General features: G+C 48.9%; 1 long non-coding RNA gene and 5 other non-coding genes across 7 annotated transcripts in view; 2 read left to right on the top strand and 4 right to left on the bottom strand.

Annotated features, from left to right (window-relative positions):
• The window catches only part of LOC109269236 (uncharacterized), a 30,109-nt gene extending 19,371 nt beyond the window's left edge, over positions 1-10,738 (top strand). For both annotated transcript variants that reach the window (XR_002080998.2, XR_002081000.2), the window contains exons 3-5: positions 861-980; positions 1,232-1,360; positions 7,983-10,738. This is a non-coding gene — a long non-coding RNA (uncharacterized LOC109269236). The remainder of the gene's footprint in view (positions 1-860; positions 981-1,231; positions 1,361-7,982) is intronic.
• Positions 1,129-1,200, top strand: TRNAC-GCA (transfer RNA cysteine (anticodon GCA)). Its single transcript has one exon. It is a non-coding gene; the product is annotated as a tRNA-Cys (tRNA).
• TRNAC-GCA (transfer RNA cysteine (anticodon GCA)) lies at positions 4,197-4,268 on the bottom strand. Its single transcript has one exon. It is a non-coding gene; the product is annotated as a tRNA-Cys (tRNA).
• On the bottom strand, positions 9,378-9,449 carry TRNAC-GCA (transfer RNA cysteine (anticodon GCA)). Its single transcript has one exon. It is a non-coding gene; the product is annotated as a tRNA-Cys (tRNA).
• Positions 10,739-15,666: 4,928 nt separating the features above from the next.
• Positions 15,667-15,738, bottom strand: TRNAC-GCA (transfer RNA cysteine (anticodon GCA)). Its single transcript has one exon. It is a non-coding gene; the product is annotated as a tRNA-Cys (tRNA).
• A 950-nt stretch (positions 15,739-16,688) lies between these two features.
• Positions 16,689-16,760, bottom strand: TRNAC-GCA (transfer RNA cysteine (anticodon GCA)). Its single transcript has one exon. It is a non-coding gene; the product is annotated as a tRNA-Cys (tRNA).
• Positions 16,761-18,855: the final 2,095 nt, after the last annotated feature.

Raw genomic sequence — 18,855 nt, 5'->3', positions numbered from 1 at the left:
CTGGCGGCAGCGGACTGGGGAAGTGAAACCTGAGCGCGAGGGAAGGAAAGAGGGAAGATTCCAGCTCTAAGCAATGATTAGTGCCCCACACGGGGACTGGGGAGGAGGCCGCAGTGCTCTGGGCAGGGAAGATTTCTAGAAGTTTCTAGAGAAGGACAGAATACGTCCAGAGTCAGACAGAGGTCTATCTGGACGAGGTCGGGCAGTCAGCTCCCACTAGTTTGCTAGGGATGAGAAGTGAGAGTGCGTGATAGCTCCTTGGGCACAACCACACAGGTGACGTGGTGCTCACCAGGAACCCCAGTTCAGGGGCAGAGCCTCTGACTTTGTGTCGGGGAGTCCCTGGTTCCAGTCAGCGCGTTGCCTGTTGGCATTTCTTTTTGCTCTGACCTCCTGTTTGCCATCACGTGGTCCTGTGTCTGTGCTCCGGTGACCACAAATCTCTCATTCTTGCCTCACCGCTTTCCACGCACTGCACGCTTATTTCTGCTGCCTGACCCACGGAACGATGCAACAGACAGAGAATAAGGGAGAAAACGAAGATAGGAAGGGGGTAGCTCAGTCTCCTGCCCAGTTTAGTGCAAAGAGGCCCCCTAATCATAAACGTGGATTCTAGTGGTAACTTGGTCATTAAACCAAGTGAGTTTGGTTGGGGCGTGATTTGAATTCCAAACTTTTTTTTTTTTTTCCGGATCTATCCCATGAGGGGCACAACAGCTCCCAAATCATCAGGAGCTTGTTAGAAGCTCATGTTGTCCCTCGTCCCCTTCCCAGAGAGTCTGGCTTAGGGGTTCTCAGGTGGGGCCCAAGCCCTGCCTCCCCTCCCCTCCCCTCCCCTCCCCTTTCTGTCTGTTGAGCAGCTAGTTCTGTATCCCGCTCTTGCAGATGAGTCTGAAGAATGTTCCAGCTGCAAACCTCAGTGTGGTCAATGCCAGTGCCTACAGCCAGGGGCTGAGGGAAGGAGGAGGTTGTAAGTGGAGGTAAGGGGCAGGGGTGGGCGTAGTGGGGAAGGCATGTTTCCAGGGGTGTTAGGACGGCAGAGTGCCACCAAGAATACATCTCGAGTCAGAGACAGTCAGGGCGTGGCTCTGAAGGATTAAAGAGTTTATTAGACACCTATAAGCAGGTGGGGGTATAGCTCAGGGGTAGAGCATTTGACTGCAGATCAAGAGGTCCCTGGTTCAAATCCAGGTGCCCCCTTATTATGCCTGCTTTTGCCCCCCTATAACAGCTGTTGTGTCCCCCACTTGGAAACCCCTCTGAGGAGACAAGAGATGGATCCCGACCCCTCGGTTTCACCTCCTGTGTTTCTCCAACACTCAAGTGGGCTCCACCACCCAAGCCTCTCTGGTGGCTTCAGGTGGGCATTTGTGTTATTCTTTGACTGCCCAGCACCCGAACCCCCACCCGAAACAGTGAGTCTTGGGGGAAAGCACAGCTTTGCAACCTGCTCTACCAAACCAACGTGCCAAATCCTGCCCGGGCCTAGGACCCGGCTCAGACCTTGCCAGGTGAATTCCACTGCAGGATACAGAGCTCTGGCCGCCTTTGCAGGGCTGGAGGGTCCTTCGGCACCCACTGGGGATACAGTGGCTTCTGCCCCCGCATGGTGCTCTGCTGTGCCCTTGGCTGTGATTTTGGCCACTGGGGTCCCTTTGAGCCTGGCTCTCCCACCCTCCCTCCGGGGCCTTGGGCTCCTGCCAGCCTGCCAGTGACCGTCTAGTCTGTTTCCACCAGACAGAAGCAGGTTCTGGGTTCGCACCTGTGTGCATGACTGGCTGAGAAATGGGTACAGGGAGCCATTTGCAAGCAAGAGATCCTTGGAGAAATGGGGGGCTGGGGGCGGATGTGGGACTGGGGAGCTAACTGCCAGGCCTAGCTGTGCTGAAGTCAGTAAAAGTCCAGTAGGCCCCTCCTGGTAGGAGTATAGCAGGTCAGGGTCCACAGAGACGAAACAGCTAAATAAATTGTTGCCTGGGGCCAACCGAACCAAAGAGCCCGCTGAGATCGAGAGACATGGTGGCTGATTCTAACATACTGGGAACGCCTGGATCCGAGGTCCAGCTTCTTTGTTCAGGGCTCAGAAGGCCACACGGGGTCTCCAGTGGCCGCGCTGAGAAAATCTAAGGCACCACATGACCCAGCGGAACACCGGAGGCAGACTTTGATCCTGAGGTTGCCAAATTCCCTTGAAGCCAGAGCTTCCCTGGTCTCCTGCGTGAAAGTTGGGGAATTTGTTCAGGGGAGAACGGTGCTTCCAAAACCATACAGGGGATTTCTGAGAGGATGGGGAGGAACCAGCACCAGAAGCCAACTCCAGAAGCCACCAGTCCCCGTGGATTTCGTCTTAAACCAGGACTGATAGGATTGCTTGCAGAGGGTCCAGTGCCCCGGCCCCCACCTGCCAAGTGCAGAAGCTGCCCGCTCGCTGCTGGTAACAGAGAACACCCAGGGGGTCTTTCGGGCCCATCAGAATCTTTGTGCGTCTGGTTTGGAATCCACACGGCCTGTGGCCCCAGGAGGGGACAGTGTGGGGTCCCCTGCAGGGGGGACGTGGGTGTGGTCTGACTGTCCCGGGGCAGTAGCCCTGCCAGCAAAGTGAGAGTCCCCGTGCCCATTCAGAAGGCTTTTGGGCTTTGGTACCCCAAACAGACATCCCTGCCCCCTCCAGGTGTGCTGAGTCCCAGATGTGAGGCCTTCTGAGGCAGATGGGGCTGCCCACAGGGAAGGTGACTTCAGCCTTCCTGGCCAAATGCCTCCCCTAGACTCAGCCCAAGGATTTGGCCTTGGGATGAAGAAGAAGTGTCTTGAACAGGAGAGGCTGGGGGGGCCTGGGGGGCAAAAACAAATGAGCCCAGGAGGAGGTGCAGTGAGGAGGGAAGGTCGGGGGGAACACCAAAGCGTACCAGCTAGAGACACAAGTGGGGGCGGGGTACTGGGCAGGGCAGAGGGGGCTTCTGGGCACTCAAATGAGGGGTCGGTGGGAAAGGGGAGGGAGCCGATGGCCAGGAGAGGGTGAGTCAGCCAGGACACGGGGCAGATGGGAATAAACAGCAACTACCAGGTATTGGGAGGTCCCAACCAGGAAACAATTTGAAGTGAGCTCCTGGCTCAGGGGAAAAGATCTGACTGCGGGTCAAGAGATCCCTGGGTCAGATTTCCAGGCCGCCGTGAGCTTATCTCATTTAGTACCGGATGGGGGGGTTGGTGGACATGATCCGGGTCATTATGTGGCGTCATGTCTGGCACCAGGTTTGGGAAGTGGAAAGAGCCCAAGACCAGCCGTGTGAGATCTGGCCCCAACCCTATTATTAATCAGGTGTGTGTGCTTGGGAACGTCTCTTAATTATGGCCTCTGTTCAAGCCTGTAACACGGGGCACCGAACTAAATTGGCGGTTTCCAGTTCTGACTTTCCACCGGGATCATCCCATGGGCTTGTTAAAAATAGAGTCTGTTGGCCCCACGCCCAACTATTCCGATCCAGGCAGTCTGATCTGGAGCCTGTGAGCTGTGTTTCCGACAAAGCACACACCCCGCTGCCCTTACCCCCTCACACACCAGGGGCTGCGATGGGCAGTCCCCCCGGGGACCCTTGGCCTTAGAGGAGCCCGGAGCCCTCCAGTGACACAGCCCTGTTCTGACCCAGATGTCCTTGGCCATGGGTGGCTGGTGTGGGCAGGGGATTGTGCAGAAGGAATGCCTTCCACCTGCAGTAGAGGTCCGACTAGACATGAGGGGTATGTCAGTGTCTAAAGGAGTTCTGGGATTCACGTGGGAGGCCAGAAGTCTCCCTGTCACAGTGAGGTGAGCTTTTAAGGACAGGTGCACCTTACCTGTTCTTGTCCTTACTGATTTGGGGAATGGGGTTCGAGCTTCCTTTCCCTCACTGGAGCTGGTGACTCTACACTGAGGAGAGAGAGAAAAGAGGCAGGGAAGGCCAGTCCTCTGTCATCTTCTATACTAACTCCTTGGAGTCAGTCCTCCAGAGCCAACCGAAATCCTGCTCTTCCGCAAGGGGTGGGGCTGAGTCTGGAGCGGGCCCCAGGGGGAGCTCCAAGAGCTGGGGGCTAGAGCCTCAGACCAGGGGCTCTGGCCTGCAGAGGGTTTGATCTGCTTCATCTTTCTTTGCCGGGTGTTCTGGCCAAGGAGGACCAGGCAATATAGGACCCACTTGTGATTAAAAGCTAGTAAAGGAAGGGGGCACCCGGATTTGAACCGGGGACCTCTTGATCTGCAGTCAAATGCTCTACCCCTGAGCTATACCCCCTTAACTGGCATGGTGATGTATTATTAACACCTTGTACCTGTGTCAATACACCGGGGTTCAGTTTTGCTGGTTGGACTGTCCTAGCCAACTCTGCTCCTCTCAGCTCTGGCCTCCCTCCCGCAGGAAACCAGCCCGTCCTCTTCGCGTATCTCTTCTGTGTGCACCTGGCTGTGGGCGCCCAGTAGCCTCGTTGACCCTTACAGGTGGGCAGACCCTTAAAATCATGCAGGAAACTCCCTCCCACTGTTCCCCATCCACTGCATGTCAGGCACACTGGGACGGTGACATACCTGTGACCAGGTGACAGCGCCTTCCCCTGTGCCGAGAGAAGGTTCAGAGCCCACGTCCGAAGGTTATTTAATCACACGGAAGAACATCCACGAGAATTTGCCAAATGGAAAGGCAGGTTGCAAAACAATGTGTCTGCATGAAATTATACATGATCTCAGCTTTTTCTTTTTTTTTCTGTGCTTTTATTTATCTTTCAAGTTTTCCATATCGAACATGTGGCCTTTAAAAAAAAAAAAGTTACTTAGGAAAAATTATACGCTAGGAGACTCCCGCTCCTAGGGATTTCTTCCTCTAATAGTCCCATGAGTACACAAAGGCACACGTATCTGGAGATTCATCGCAGCATTTCCTTTTTTTGTATCAGCAATAAACTGGAAACCACCTAAATATCCATTGACGGGGATTAGGTTACAAACATGGTGTCACAGGATGGGCTGTGATGCGACAGAAAATGATGAAATAAGCCCAGAGCGCTATCTATGCGAGGACTCATAAACAAGATCATGAAGGCCAAAAAGCAAACTAGGCGGCATATGATGTGAGATCCTTTGGGCTTTTAAAAAGATACTATATAGGGGCACCTGGGTGGCTCAGTCAGTTAAGAGTTCGGCTCAGGTCATGATCTCGCGGTTTGTGAGTTCAAGCCCCGTGTTGGGCTCTGTGCTGTCGTCTCAGAGCCTGGAGCCCGCTTCGGATTCTGTGTCTCCCTCTCTCTCTGCCCCTCCCCTGCTCATGCTCTGTCTCTCTCTGTCTCATAAATAAATCAAACATTAAAAATTTTAAAAAGATACTATATATACATATCATTAGATGATAAGATTACACATACATACAAAGGTATTTATGTGTAAACATATATTAAATTTTTATATATAAAATACATAATGTATAGTTAGTATATATTTAATATGTTTAAATATAAATTTTCCTATTTTAAATATTTCGTTATATACATTTGTTATATATACTTTGTTATATATATATATTTGTTATATACATTTGTTATATATATTTTATTATGTATTGGACATTAATATTTTATGTTATATACATATAATGCATATATATTTTTTTAATTTTTAAAATGTTTTTTATTTATTTTTGAGAGAGAGAGAGAGTGTCAGTGGGTGGTGGGCAGAGAGAGGGAGACACAGAATCCAAAACAGGCTCCAGGCTCCGAGCTCTCAGCACAGGGCCCGACGTGGGGCTCGAACCCACAAACTGGGAGATCAGGACCTGAGCTGCAGTCGGATGCTCGACAGACTGAGCCACCCAGGCACCCCTAAAATGTGTATATTATATATAACATATATATATAATATATAATCTGCTCTGGAAGGAAATAAACCAAAGAGCTATTGCCAACGAGTGGGTGAGGGATTCTTCAATTTTCCAATTTACGCGTGTAATAACCCAATGTCGGCACAGTCCCACCTTCCAGGTACTGACTGAGTGGTTACAAGTAACCGAGAGAAAGCACTGCAGACGTTCCTTCCTTCCCCCAGCTCTGCAGCTGCCCTCATCCTGACTCCTCCCTCTTCCCTGGGCCCCTCCGGGTTTGTCCTTCACCCACCGCCTCTGCTGCGGTTGTGCAGGCATTTCTTGTTTCTGCCAGTCTCCAGCCCCCTCCCCTCCCCTCCGGTGCCGTCACTCTGGTTTCACACACGGGTTGTCCACTGTCCACCCAGCTAGGATCCAAGATGTCCTTGGTTGCTCTGAAGGCAAAGGGCCAGCCCGCTGCCTTCTTGAGACGCCCGGCACCTGCCCGCCTCTCAGCCACACACCACGCTCTTCCACGCCTGCCTTCCCGCCCCGACCTCTCAGCCTCCGGAGTGGCCTCTCAGACTTCAGGCTCTGGTGCCCGGGGTACAGGGAGGGCACGCTCGAAGGGCATAGAAACCGTGTAGGAGGTCATGTCCCAGGTCAGCTGAGACTCACAATAAAGTCGAAGGGTGATGATGACATTTCCAAAGGGAGAGAAAGGTTTTGATATTCACACTTGGAGTGGGGTGCCTGAGTGGCTCGGTTGGTTAGGTATCTGACTTCGGCTCAGGTCACGATCTCATGGTTCGTGCGTTCGGGGCCCACGTCGGGCACTGCGCTGACAGCTCGGAGCCTGCGGCCTGCTTCGGATTCTGTCTCCGGCTCTCTCTGCCCCTCCCCGGCTTGTGCACTGTCTCTAAAATAAACATTAAAAAAAAAAAATTTATATTCATACTTGGAGCAAGACAGCGGAGGAAGCGATAGGCCCCAGCCAGTGATGGGGACGGTACACAGGGCCTTGTATGTAGGCCTCTTTCCCTTAAGAGGGAGATGGCTCCATCAGGGGCACTAGGGAGCCCTCCGGAGGGACAACGAGAGGCAGGTGCGGCTTCTGCCCAATTCCGTGGGCCCCCAGGAGGGGAGGAGGAAATGGAAGGCCTCTCTGCCCGCTATGGACCTACTGAGCCCCGGCACCAGGGAGCCCCGTCTTCTTGCTCTGCGCTTGGGACTGCACTGGCCCTTTAAGGGCCTCCAGCGTGTTACTTGGCCTCCCTTACCTCCAAGGGAGGCTGGGATGTGTAGTTTTTCTTCTGTGAAGCCACGCGACAAGAAGGAGGCTACAAAGGACACTGGGTAGGGGTGGGGATACTGGCACTCTGCCTCACCCAGGCCTCTCTGTCACTGCAGCGGGGTGGACTCTGTGAACACATTAGAGCTAAGCCCGAGCCCTGGAAGGATCGTTATGTGGCGTTGACATTACTGAGGCTGAAGGCCGAGGGAGCCAAGGCAAATACAAGTGTCAGCCTGGTTCTAAAATCCTCCACTAAGCTTGGGGCATCCCAAGAAGGGGACCCAGAAGGGCAATGCGGGGCAGAAGGCACTCCCTCCAGTTGGGGGGTTGAAGGCGGAGGTGCAAGGAACCCTGAAAAGGGAGGGGGAGTCTCATGGGGAGAGGGCGAGGAGGAAGAAAGGGCCCCACTGAGCCACCAGGCTAGGACGATGGGACCGCAGGACCAGAAGTCGTAATGGGGTGACAGATGGAGGCTGTCATCAAAGGGGCCATTTTCTTTCTATTTTTTTTAACGTTTATTTATTTTTTGAGAGAGAGGGAGAGTGAACGGGGAGAGGCAGAGAGAAAAGGAGACAGCATCTGAAGCTCTGAGGGGGGGGGGGTTCAAAGCGCGAACCCTGAGACTGTGACCCCAGGAGCCCCCAGAGAGGTCATCTTCAAGATCAGGAGGTGTCGTGGGAGGGCAGGGACAGGAAAGCGACAAGCCGCCAGGCCCTCAGCCAAAGTTCCAAGTGTTTATGAAACAGGGGGAAAAAAGTACTAATTAAGAAATTCGAGTCTCTCGCCAACAAAAAGGAAAGAGCTTTAATGAAAGAGAAACTCTGAAGCACATCACTGAAGATAAAAAGAGGTTTTGTCTTTTTTTTCAGGGACTTATGTTGTGTGCTGATAACGGAAAACAAAGAAAATTCGCAACCCGGGGTGTCAGACAGAGAGCTTTTTGCCGGCTTGTCAAGTTAGACAAAGTCTGACCGCGCTGTCCTCAGTGGCCGTTTCTCTGCCGCATTTTCCTGCCGTCCAGCGTAAAGAGATTGAGGCTTTCTTGCTGTCAACTAATTTATTGTGAGAACCTGTTTTTAGCCCATCTAACGCATAGAGTTTTGCTGTTGATACAGGCCTAGAGGATCGTGAAATGTGTTTTAGGGAGTCGGGAGAAAGGTCATCGAAGATGATTGGTGTGGGGCCCCTGGGTGGCTCAGTCGGTTAAGCGTCTGACTTCAGCTCAGGGCGTGATCTCACAGGCTGTGAGTTCGAGCCCCGCGTCGGGCTCTGTGCTGACAGCTCGGAGCCAGGAGCCTGCTTCGGATTCTGCGTGTGTCTCTCTCTCTCTGCCCGTCCCCACTCGCACTCTGCCCCTTTCTCGCTCAGAAATAAACAAACATCAAAAAATATATATTAAAAAAAAAAGATGATTGGTGTAAGGGATCATAGAAATCATGACAGATTTCCGAATTCCATGCGGGGATCTCGGGACTCACGGAGAATTCTGGGATTGTCTACCAAAATGCTCAGCGGCTTGTCCTCCAGACCACAGGAAGCCATTACATTCTTCAGTTTTGAGACGGGTGATATATAATTCACCGGTCCCTCATGCAGAAGTTTACTTTGAAGGTTTGAGGAGGACATACCACTGGCTTTAATGGTTCCTCAAGCTAACCGTGCGCTTGGACAGGTAGAGAATTCATCCTCTACAAACTCTCTCGGCCCCAGGAGAGCCTGCTGTCTGAGCCACAGATCCTGGTGCTTTGGCTTGGAAAGAGAAGACCACTCCCCCCCTCCCGTGCACAGAGATTGCCCGGATTAAAAAGGGGGAGGACTGAGGAAACTGAGGCAGAGACAGTTAACATCTCTGGAAGACACCGTCAACGTCGCCTTCCGATGATGTATACTTAGGGCTGAATAGGAGGAGGTCCAGAACGCAAGGTGCTGGGCACACAGAGTGGGGATGAGGCAGCCTGGGTCTAAGCAGGCTTCCTGGAAGCTAACTAAGGCTGGTTCTCAACTCCGAGGGGCTCTCACCCTAACTGGGCTCCACCCCAGATACTCTGACTTCATTGCTCTGGGGTGAGGCCTGGAAAATGGCATTTTTATAGACTCCTCAGTGAGTCCCAGCTCTATTTTGAGGTAAGAACCCCCAACTTTGGTATGAAGCTTCACCAGTTTGCTGGTTCCAGGGAAGAAAAACAACTTTCCGTTGACATCTAATAAGGAAGAGGAAGCTTTAAAAAAAAAAATGCAACACCAATATAAATTAGGAATAAATAAGGGGGCACCCAGATTTGAACTGGGGACCTCTTGATCTGCAGTCAAATGCTCTACCCCTGAGCTATACCCCCTTCTGTTGTGGCCTGGCTTAATTAATATTCTTCATCTGGACAGCCACACCCAGACTCCCCGTAAAGCGATGAGCAGCCGGGACAGACCGCTCTCTCCGTCAAAAATAAATAAACATTAAAAAAAAAACAAAACAAAAGAAGTAGGTGGCCAAGTGGAGTTAGGAATCCCCCAAAGCATGAACAAACCGACCATCTCCCCCTATCATTGGCATGTCCCCCTCGTACCCACCAGCCTTTCCCTTGGAGCCCCGGAGATCTCCTCTCCTGGCTGGAAGGCTGTAGAAACTCTTACTTCTACACCGATTTCTTTCTTTTTTTTTTTTTTTTTTAAGTTTATTTGTTTTGAGAGAGAGCGCGCCAGCACTAGCAGGAGAGGGGCAGAGAGAGAGGGAGAGAGAGAGAGAATCCCAAGCTGTCAGCGAGGAGCCTGACATGGGGCTCGACGAACCATGAGATCACGGCCTGAGCCGAGATCGGGGTAAGCTCTTAAAGGAGCGAGTGATTCAAGACAAGAGGCAGGGCAAGCCTGAGCCCCTGGCTGGCTGACCTGGCTTGGGCCCTGAGTGTGCCCTCCTCAGCCGGTGGGGAAAATGACACGCAGTTGTTTTAATTCAAGGTGGACTCGGTGTGCATGGGGCCACGGGCTCCTAGGCCAATGAAAATCCTCCCCGAAATGATGCAGCAGGAAACAAGCCTCCAAGAGCCCCCCTGGGTAGGTTTTAACAAATCTAAGTGTGAAAGAAGCAGCGTGGCAGAGAGGCCAACGGCACAGACTCTGAGGGCAGATAAGCCTGGGTCCAAGTCCTGTCCCAGCTCGGAGACCCTCGGCCGGCTACTCCCCTTCTTTACGCCCTCCTCTGTGTAAGCTGTAAAATGATAATAGCGTGGACTTGATGCCTTGGCACGTTGATTAGATGAGTTAATCCACGTACAGTACTTGAACCAGGACTAGCACATAGAAAGCCCTATGTCACTCTGCAGAACAAAATTTAAAACATCCTAGGGAACTAGCCAACATTCATGAGAGTCACCAGAGATAGTAAACATTGGAACTTGACCTGCAAAGACTCCACCTCTGAGATTATTTGCACAAATCAAAGGGTATCTTAAGAGGGAGAAATGAAAACTAAATTGAGGAGCAAAAGACTGAGAAACGCTCGCATACATTTGAAAAGCTAATCAAATAAGACGTTCTAGGAATGAAAGATGTAATTAACTTGTTTTTATTGACTTTCTAGCGAAGTATCATCTACATGAAACACACAGATCTGAAACGTACAGCCCAGTGAATTTTTACACAGACATACACCCAGGTAACCACCACCCAAATCAAGATACAGAAGATTTCTAAAACCCCTTGGGGTTCGTTCCCTTGGACCCCCTTCCCAATCGCTCCCTCTCCCCAAGGATAACCACCACTCTATGGCCATGGATCAGTTTGCCCGTTCTTGGGTTTATTCTTTTGAGACTGGCTTCTTGCACCCAACCTCATGTTTCTGAGATTCATTCGTGTTTGTCCGCTGTGACCCTTCATCAGTTATATGGATACATGTATATCACGTATTTACAGGGAAGTTTGGAGGGACCATGCAAGAGCGGAAGTTTGGGTGAAGGAAATGACCTTGTTGGAAGACAGGAGAGTGAGAGTGAATAGCTTTATCACTTACTGTGTAGGAAGTTGGTATGCTATGCCACGTCTATCAGCTAAAATCTTGTATTTTTCCATGGACCCAGCTCAGTCCTGCTAACCTCACTAACTCTGTTTGTGTCAGCTATATTTTTCTTGAAACTTTTCCATGCCATCTAAATATTATACTTTATTGGCACAAAGCCACTCACAAGATAGGCTTATGATCTTTTTTCTTAATCTTATGATCTTTTTAATGTCTTTGGAAATTGTAATAATGTATCCTTTCAAATATCTCTTATACAGATTATTAGTGTTTTCTCTTTTTCCTTTGTCAGTCTTGTCTGGGTTATCATGTTTATTATTTGTTTCAAAGAACGACATTTGCTCTACTGGTTCTATCTCTTGTATATTTGTTTTCTACTTAATCAATTTATGCTTTCATTAATTAACCTTTATTACTCCTTTATTTTTCCTTTGGATTTATATACTGTCCCTTTATACCTTTTTGGGGGTAGATGCAGAGTTAGCTAATTTTCACCTTTTCTCTTCATAATGCTGTGGACACAGGAAGGCTTTAAATTGCCCCGTACATGCCTGTTATGGTTACGACTGACAAGTTTCAATATCTAGTATTTTCATCATCACATAGTTCACCTATTTTCTAACTTCTAATTCAATTGCAATTTCCGTTTTGACCCCTGGATTATTGAGAAGTATTAGAAAATTAGGAAATTTCCAAGATGGGGATTTTCTATTTGTTGGGTTTTCTTATTATTTGTTGTTATTGGATTTTAATTTTATTTTGGTCAGAATACATACTCTTTGTGATTTAAATACTTTGGAATTTGTTGAGAGTTTCTTTGTGCTCAGAATATGGTCAATTTTTGTGAATGTTCCATGAGTGACTGGGGGGAAAAATGCACATTCTATAATCCTTGAGTAGAAAGTTCTTTATGTGTTAATTAGGTCATGTCTGTTAATCACGTTGTTCAAATCTTTCATATCTTTCTTTTTTTCTTAATGTTTATTTATTTTTGAGAGAGAGAGAGACAGAGTGTGAGAAGGGGAGGGGCAGAGAGGGAGACATAGAATCTGAAGCAGGCTCCAGGCCGTGAGCCATCAGCACAGAGCCAGATGCAGGGCTTGAACTCGTGAGCCGTGAGATCATGACCTGAGCTGACATAGGATGCTTAACCAATTGAGCCACCCAGGTGCCCCACATATCTTCCTGATATTATACCCACTTGTCCTAGCAATTCACAAAAGAGGGTTTTAAAGATCTCTCACACGATCAGAAGGTTGTCCATTTCTCCTTTTTAATCTGTTCATTTTTGCTTAAATACGTCTTGAGGCCTTGTTATTAGGTGCATCAAATTTAGCATTGTTGTACCTAACTGGTGAATTGAACTTTTTATCAATCCAAAATGACTGTCTTTATCCCTGGTAATGATTTTTGCCTCAGAAATGATTTTGTCTGATATTAATATGGCAACACAATATATAGTCGTCATAGTTACATCTTTTTCTGTCAATTTATTTTCAATGTATTTATATTCTTATGTTTTCTGTCTATCTCTTGTGAACAGCCTATAGTTTTTTTTTTAAGTCCAGTTACATTCTTTGTGGTTTTCCTGTGGCATTTTATACATTTATATTTAACGTTAATACTGATAATATTTTGGCTTAAATTGTCTATCTTCTGGGGCATCTGGGTGGCTCAGTCGGTTAAGCGTCCGACTCTTGGTTTTGGCTCAGGTCATGATCTCACAGCTTCGTGGGTTCAAGCCCCATTTTGGGCTCTGTGCTGTGAGCCCGGAGCCTGTTTGAGATCATGTCTCCCTCTCTCTCTGCTCCTTCCCCACTTGTGCTGTCTCTGTCTCTAAAATAAATAAATAAATAAATAAATAAATAAATAAATAAATATCTTCTTTGTCCTGTAAGTTCTAGGTTCTTTTTCTCTCCTTTATCGTCTTCTTTTGGCAACTATAGGAAGAGACCCTAGGAGTTGAGAGATGAGATCCTTGCATCCTGGGACAGAACTGGTAAAAAAAAAAAAAAAAAAAAAAATCCCTAAGAGTCCATGGAGCTAACAGATTTCTTTTGCAGATGGGATCACTCAAAAGATGGTCAGCGTGTGGCTGACAGACACTGGGACCAGGATCTACACAAGGCACCAAGCAACCTTGGCTACTACTGAGAGTGACCTAAGACTCCTTGGGTTGGCATTTGCACAGAATAAAAAACAGGGAGCTAGAGAAGGAAATCACTAGCACTTTTCCTGTGCTGACCCGGGTGGGGACAAGTGTATTTAGCGGACAGCAATTTTCTCAGTGTCCGCAAAAGTTGACTTCACAGAGGTGCGGAACGCGATCACAGCTCCGATAAAACGACACCCCTCCCCGCAGCAGACTCTCCACCTCCTTTGTTCAGATTGCGGACTCAGCAGGGATAGGCCTCCCTCCCCCTCTTCCGTCCCCAGACTCCAGCACAAGACGTTGCCTCTGCTTAACAGACAGAATCGAAGCCTCTAGACCACAGCTCCCTGGTTTCCCTCCATACCTCAGAGACCCCTCTCTTCAGCTATCCTACGCCCTCTCCCGTGGGTGCCTGGGTGGCTCAGCCTCGTCCAATTCTTGGTTTCGGCTCAGGTCATGACCTCACGGTCCGTGAGTTCGGGCCCCGCGTTGGGCTCTGGGCTAACAGCGCGGAGCCCGCTTGGGATTCTGTCTCTGGTACACCGGACAGCGGACGGAGAGGTCTCTGGGTCACATTTCCAAGCCCGCTACTCACTCGCAATTTTATTCACGGGACTGGTGTTAAACATCAAGATCCCCCACCCTCGGTAAGTGGCTGAGTGCTGGCCAGGAACCTTCTGGACCAAAGCACGTTCCAGCTCTGAGTCCCTTGCACGACTCAGGAGCCCACAGCATTGTCAGCACCAGGGGGCTTTTTCTCCCAATCTCATGGGTCTCCCAGGGAGGCAGGGGGTCTGTCTGAGACGCCAGCCTTTATTCCCACACACTACTGGACTCGGAAGGCCTCAAGAAGCCAGTCGATCACTTGGCCTTGGAAATGGGAGAAAAAAATCAGCAAAAAGAGAGAAAGTCAGGCCAAGGGGATCACCGGACGTGTGGTATGGGTTGACTGGGTGTGTGTACAGCATGGCCTTGAACCGCAGCTGTGTGAAGCCAAGACCCAGAGCAGGACCCACCGAGCCCTGCAGGCTCCCCGACCTGGTGTCTCTCCCCAAACGCACCAGGCCCCTCCGGCAACTGTTCCTGCCGACCCCACAGCCCTTGGCAACTCAGGACGCAGCGAGGAGAGAGTCGGCTTTGCTTCCTTGGTTTTCACCAGGCGCCAGGAGATTACCCTTTCTCTCCATCAAAACTGCAGAGCCCCGCCTCCCTGGCCACTTGGATTCAAGGGGAACAAGCAAGTTCAGGCGGCAACCACGCTGCCATTCAACGCGCTTCTGTTCCCTTCATGTTTAAAGAAGCTGCCGAGGGTGGTCTTTGTCTCTCATTGGCCCGGGAGTCCACGGACAGAAATGGCCTGTTGGTTCAAACCGTGTGCGCTCACCAGAGATTCAGGGGCTTTACTCCGTAAATCGGGCTTTGTGGGAACAATTCTTCAGAAAGAAATTCAAGTAGCATGAGAAGCCCCATGAACTCCTTCCTTGTCGGGAATCTGCTGATACCAGTCACAGCATCTCGGCCACAGGGAACGGAGACACAAGGACCCCCCTAGCCACTGGTGGCCTGGTTTTATAACTTCTCCAGAGGACATTGGTCCTGAGGTTTCAACATCCACTAAGACCAAAGTTATTTCCTTTAGCAGACATTCTCCAAAATAGTCCAATAATAAAAAGACTTGGGTGCCTGGGTGGCTGCGTCGGTTAAGCGTCCAACTTCAGCTCAGGTCGTGATCTCGCGGTTGGTGGGTTCGAGCCCCGCCGGGCTCTGTGCTGCCGACTCGGAGCCCGGAGCCTGCTTCGGATTCTGTGTCTCGCTCTCTCTCTTCCCCTCCCCAACTCACGCTCTGTCTCTCTCTGTCTCTCTCTCTCTCTCTGTGTCAAAAATAAATAAACATTAAAAAAATAATAAAAAGACTTGCTATCATTTACCTTAAAGCATTAACTGCTTTAAATTCTCACTCTCTCTCTCTCTCTCTCTCTCTCTCTCTCTCACACACACACACACACACACACAAACCCTATGAGGTGATACTATTATTATCCCCCATTTCATAGATGGAAAATCTGAGACATAAAACAGTGAAGCAACTTATCCGGGGCGACACCCCTACCTCACCGCAGCCACTCTCAGGATCAAACCAGACATCCCACGGGAGCTCCTGAGGTCTCCCTGTTGTTGCTACATGTATGCAAGAAACAACTTGTCCTCCCACCATCAGAGCACAGCAAAGTGCTTGGCACCTGCCAATAGTTGATGTTCAACGAGTCCATGAGTGTAACTGGACAGTTTGTGCACAACCTCCTGGTACCTTTCTTCTTAACTGGCAGCGCAGGATGGTAAGTGGGCTGGCGGGGGGGGTCAGGGAAGGACTACCCAAACTTGCACATAAATAAGGGGGCACCTGGATTTGAACCAGGGACCTCTTGATCTGCAGTCAAATGCTCTACCCCTGAGCTATACCCCCACGCTATAGATGCTACATAATTAACACCTTTCAGCTGTTTGGTAACACTCAGCTCTGCAAAATGAAGTCATGGCCCCCCTCCAGGACTGACTTTCTGGAAGTTGCCAGACCTGGTTCACGGTAAGACATCCTCTCTAAGCTCTGCAGCTTTCCAAGCCTCAGTCCCTGGAGGGGTCATTAGAGAGGAAAATAGGAGGGAAGCCGCCTGAGGAACTCCCAAACTCCCAACCCATTTCTTTTTTGCTTTAGCCCAAGAGCTGGCCAGCTGTCTCCAAAACTACCCACCTATCGGGGCTCCCAGCCCCTCGCCTTTCTCCCTTCACTGAAGACAGAAATGGACTCTAATCCAGTGTTGCAGAGCTCTGTTAGTTGGGATTTACAGCAGCAACACTGCAGAATTCCTGTCTCCCTTGTTTGAGTAGCTAAGCCAGACGTTCGTAGACCCACAAGGTTGAAACAAGGGTGTGAGTGAGCTTTGGTGTGAGAAAAACCAGGTCCCCGGAGGAAATGCCCATCCTACCTGGAGAGAACCCGGATGCTGTGATTCGTCTCTGTAGGTCTCACCACAGGTCCACTGTGCCAAACTGGTTTAGGTGGGAAGGAGGGCTGAGAGTGATAATTTAAGGTTACCATCTAGGGTCTGTTCCCGGGAAGTCTGCTGTATCTACTCTGGTCTGCCTTGGAAAAGCCAAGCAGAATTCCGCATGAGTCCCTGCCCTCTCTTTGATGACCCTTTAAGAGTTGAAGAAATGAGATGTATACAGAAGGTTGGGGGGTGGGGGGGAAGGCTAGATGCCAAGAGGAGGAGGGATACCCAGGGTATTAGCGTGGGCAATCCACCCAGATTGCCATTGTGCGATGGCTTCCAATTTTAGGAAGGATCATAATTAGCATGGATGAAATGAAATCAGAATATTGGCAACAGCTGCGAATAGGAAAACCAATAGAGCAGGGGGCACCTGGATTTGAACCAGGGACCTCTTGATCTGCAGTCAAATGCTCTACCCCTGAGCTATACCCCCTTGCTTGGTATAGGTGTCTAATAAGCACCTTTCATGTTCATAGTCACACCCATTACTCCTATAACACATTGGGAGTTTCTACTTGTCTCTAGAGAGCGGATAAAACCAGCAATTTATCCCTGCACAAACTCATCCCAGAGAGGTCCCCCTCCAGTCCTCAGAGGCCCCAGCCTTACCTCTTCCTATGTCTGCATCTCCCCATTTTCTTCAGTCTGTGGTGACAACAGCAGCAGCAGGAAGGAGCATTGACTGTAACTACTAGAAGGACCTTTAGGATTTACTTGTCTGTTTTTCTCTCGTTCTACACCACAAAACAATAACTTGAAGAGATCCTGCCTAACCTCTTTGGAGACACATGCATTACTTATAGCTGAAGATGTCTTTCCAGTGTGTGCATCTATTCATTAACCTTGGAGGGTGGTGGTGGGAGCAGCTGTGGAAATTAGTGAAATTTCCAGTCCCTGACCTAGATCAGGGAGTTGTCCTAGAAGCATCATGGAGACAGGGAGACATGAGGACTACACAGGGCCTCTGGATTCTAGCCAGGGAACTCTTTTTTTTTTTTTTTTTTGGGACAGAGAGTGACAGAGCATGAACGGGGGAGGGGCAGAGAGAGAGGGAGACACAGAATCGGAAACAGGCTCCAGGCTCCGAGCCATCAGCCCAGAGCCTGATGCGGGGCTCGAACTCACGGACCGCGAGATCGTGACCTGGCTGAAGTCGGACGCTTAACCGACTGCGCCACCCAGGCGCCCCACCAGCCAGGGAACTCTTGAGCGAGAGCGAAAGGCTCTATCCTGAACTACACCTCCACCCACAGGACATGGAGGTTTTTAATGTATTTTTTTTTGTTTTTATTGAAGTATCTTGTGCAATCATTTTTAAAAGTCAAATACTGTTTTTCAAGCTTATCACAAAAACCTCAGTCCTCTGTATCTCCCTCCTGCTACCCAGAGGCAATCATTCTCCACACTTTTGTCCATTTCTTTTAGTATATTTGCCACCACGATTTCAAATAATATAAATATCTGATAACATGCAATATCTAACTTAACCAAGTCTGGACATCAACTGTCTTACTTTTATGATGAGGATGATAACTTATATGCCTTCTTCCCTTCTCAGTTTTCTATTATATCTTGACTTTTGGTTAAATAATTTTCTATGTTTCTATGTTTAATATTTTCATTGTTATCAGTTAATAGTGTTCATAGTGCTAAGTAGAACTAAGAATTCTGGTGGAACTTTTTGTTTTTCCTGAAGTTAGTGATAGCCTTATGTTTCAACTGCTTAGTTTTCTTTGAATTTCTAAGATTTTCCACAAGCTTTAATCATGCCAAAAAGTGCCTTTCAAAACAATTTTCCACTTATGAAAGCTATCAGATAATTAACATTTCCTTTTATTGTTTTCCAGTATCCATCTATCTTCCTGATCCTTCTGGTTGCCCTAAAAAGCCTGCTACACACTCACGAGAACATTCTTTCCACCTCTCTCTCCGTTTGGGAGTCCTGCTTTCCTGGCTTCTGAGTCTTGAATATTTCTTAATTTACTCACTTAGCCTGGCAGAGGACCTCCTCCAACTACCACAAAATCAGGATAGGTAAATTTTTAAAGAACTCACATGTCTTCAAATGTCTGTAATTCTACCCACAGACTTGATTAGCAGTCTGGATGGACAAGTCATAGTCCCTCATATCGTGAAGGATTTTTCCTATGATGTTCTAGCATCTAGTATTGCTACTGAAAAATTAAATACATCATAATTCCCTTTCCTTTGTGTATCACCTATTGTTTCACTCTTTGAACTTTTAAGAGCTTCCATTTAGTCCTGGTGTCCTATAATTACACCGTAATGTATCTGATGAGGATCATTGTTCTAGGGGCTTGGAGGGTCTTTTCTAATGGAAACCCATGCCCTTTCATCATGGGCAATTTTCTTGTATAATGTTCCCTCCCTCATTTTCTCTTTCTGGAACTTTTACTAGTTGGTTTTTGCACCCCCTGGTGTCAACTTCTAACTTTTTTACTTTTAATCTCTATTATTATCTATTCTTTTATCTTTTTGTTTGTTTTACTTGGAAACCACCTCAACGT

This window comes from Panthera pardus, unplaced genomic scaffold, assembly GCF_024362965.1.
Source record: "Panthera pardus isolate Hobbes unplaced genomic scaffold, ASM2436296v1 HiC_scaffold_9, whole genome shotgun sequence".
Classification (NCBI taxonomy): domain Eukaryota; kingdom Metazoa; phylum Chordata; class Mammalia; order Carnivora; family Felidae; genus Panthera; species Panthera pardus.
The sequence above is the reverse complement of the archived record's forward strand: the minus strand, read 5'-3'. Positions and strand labels throughout refer to the sequence as shown.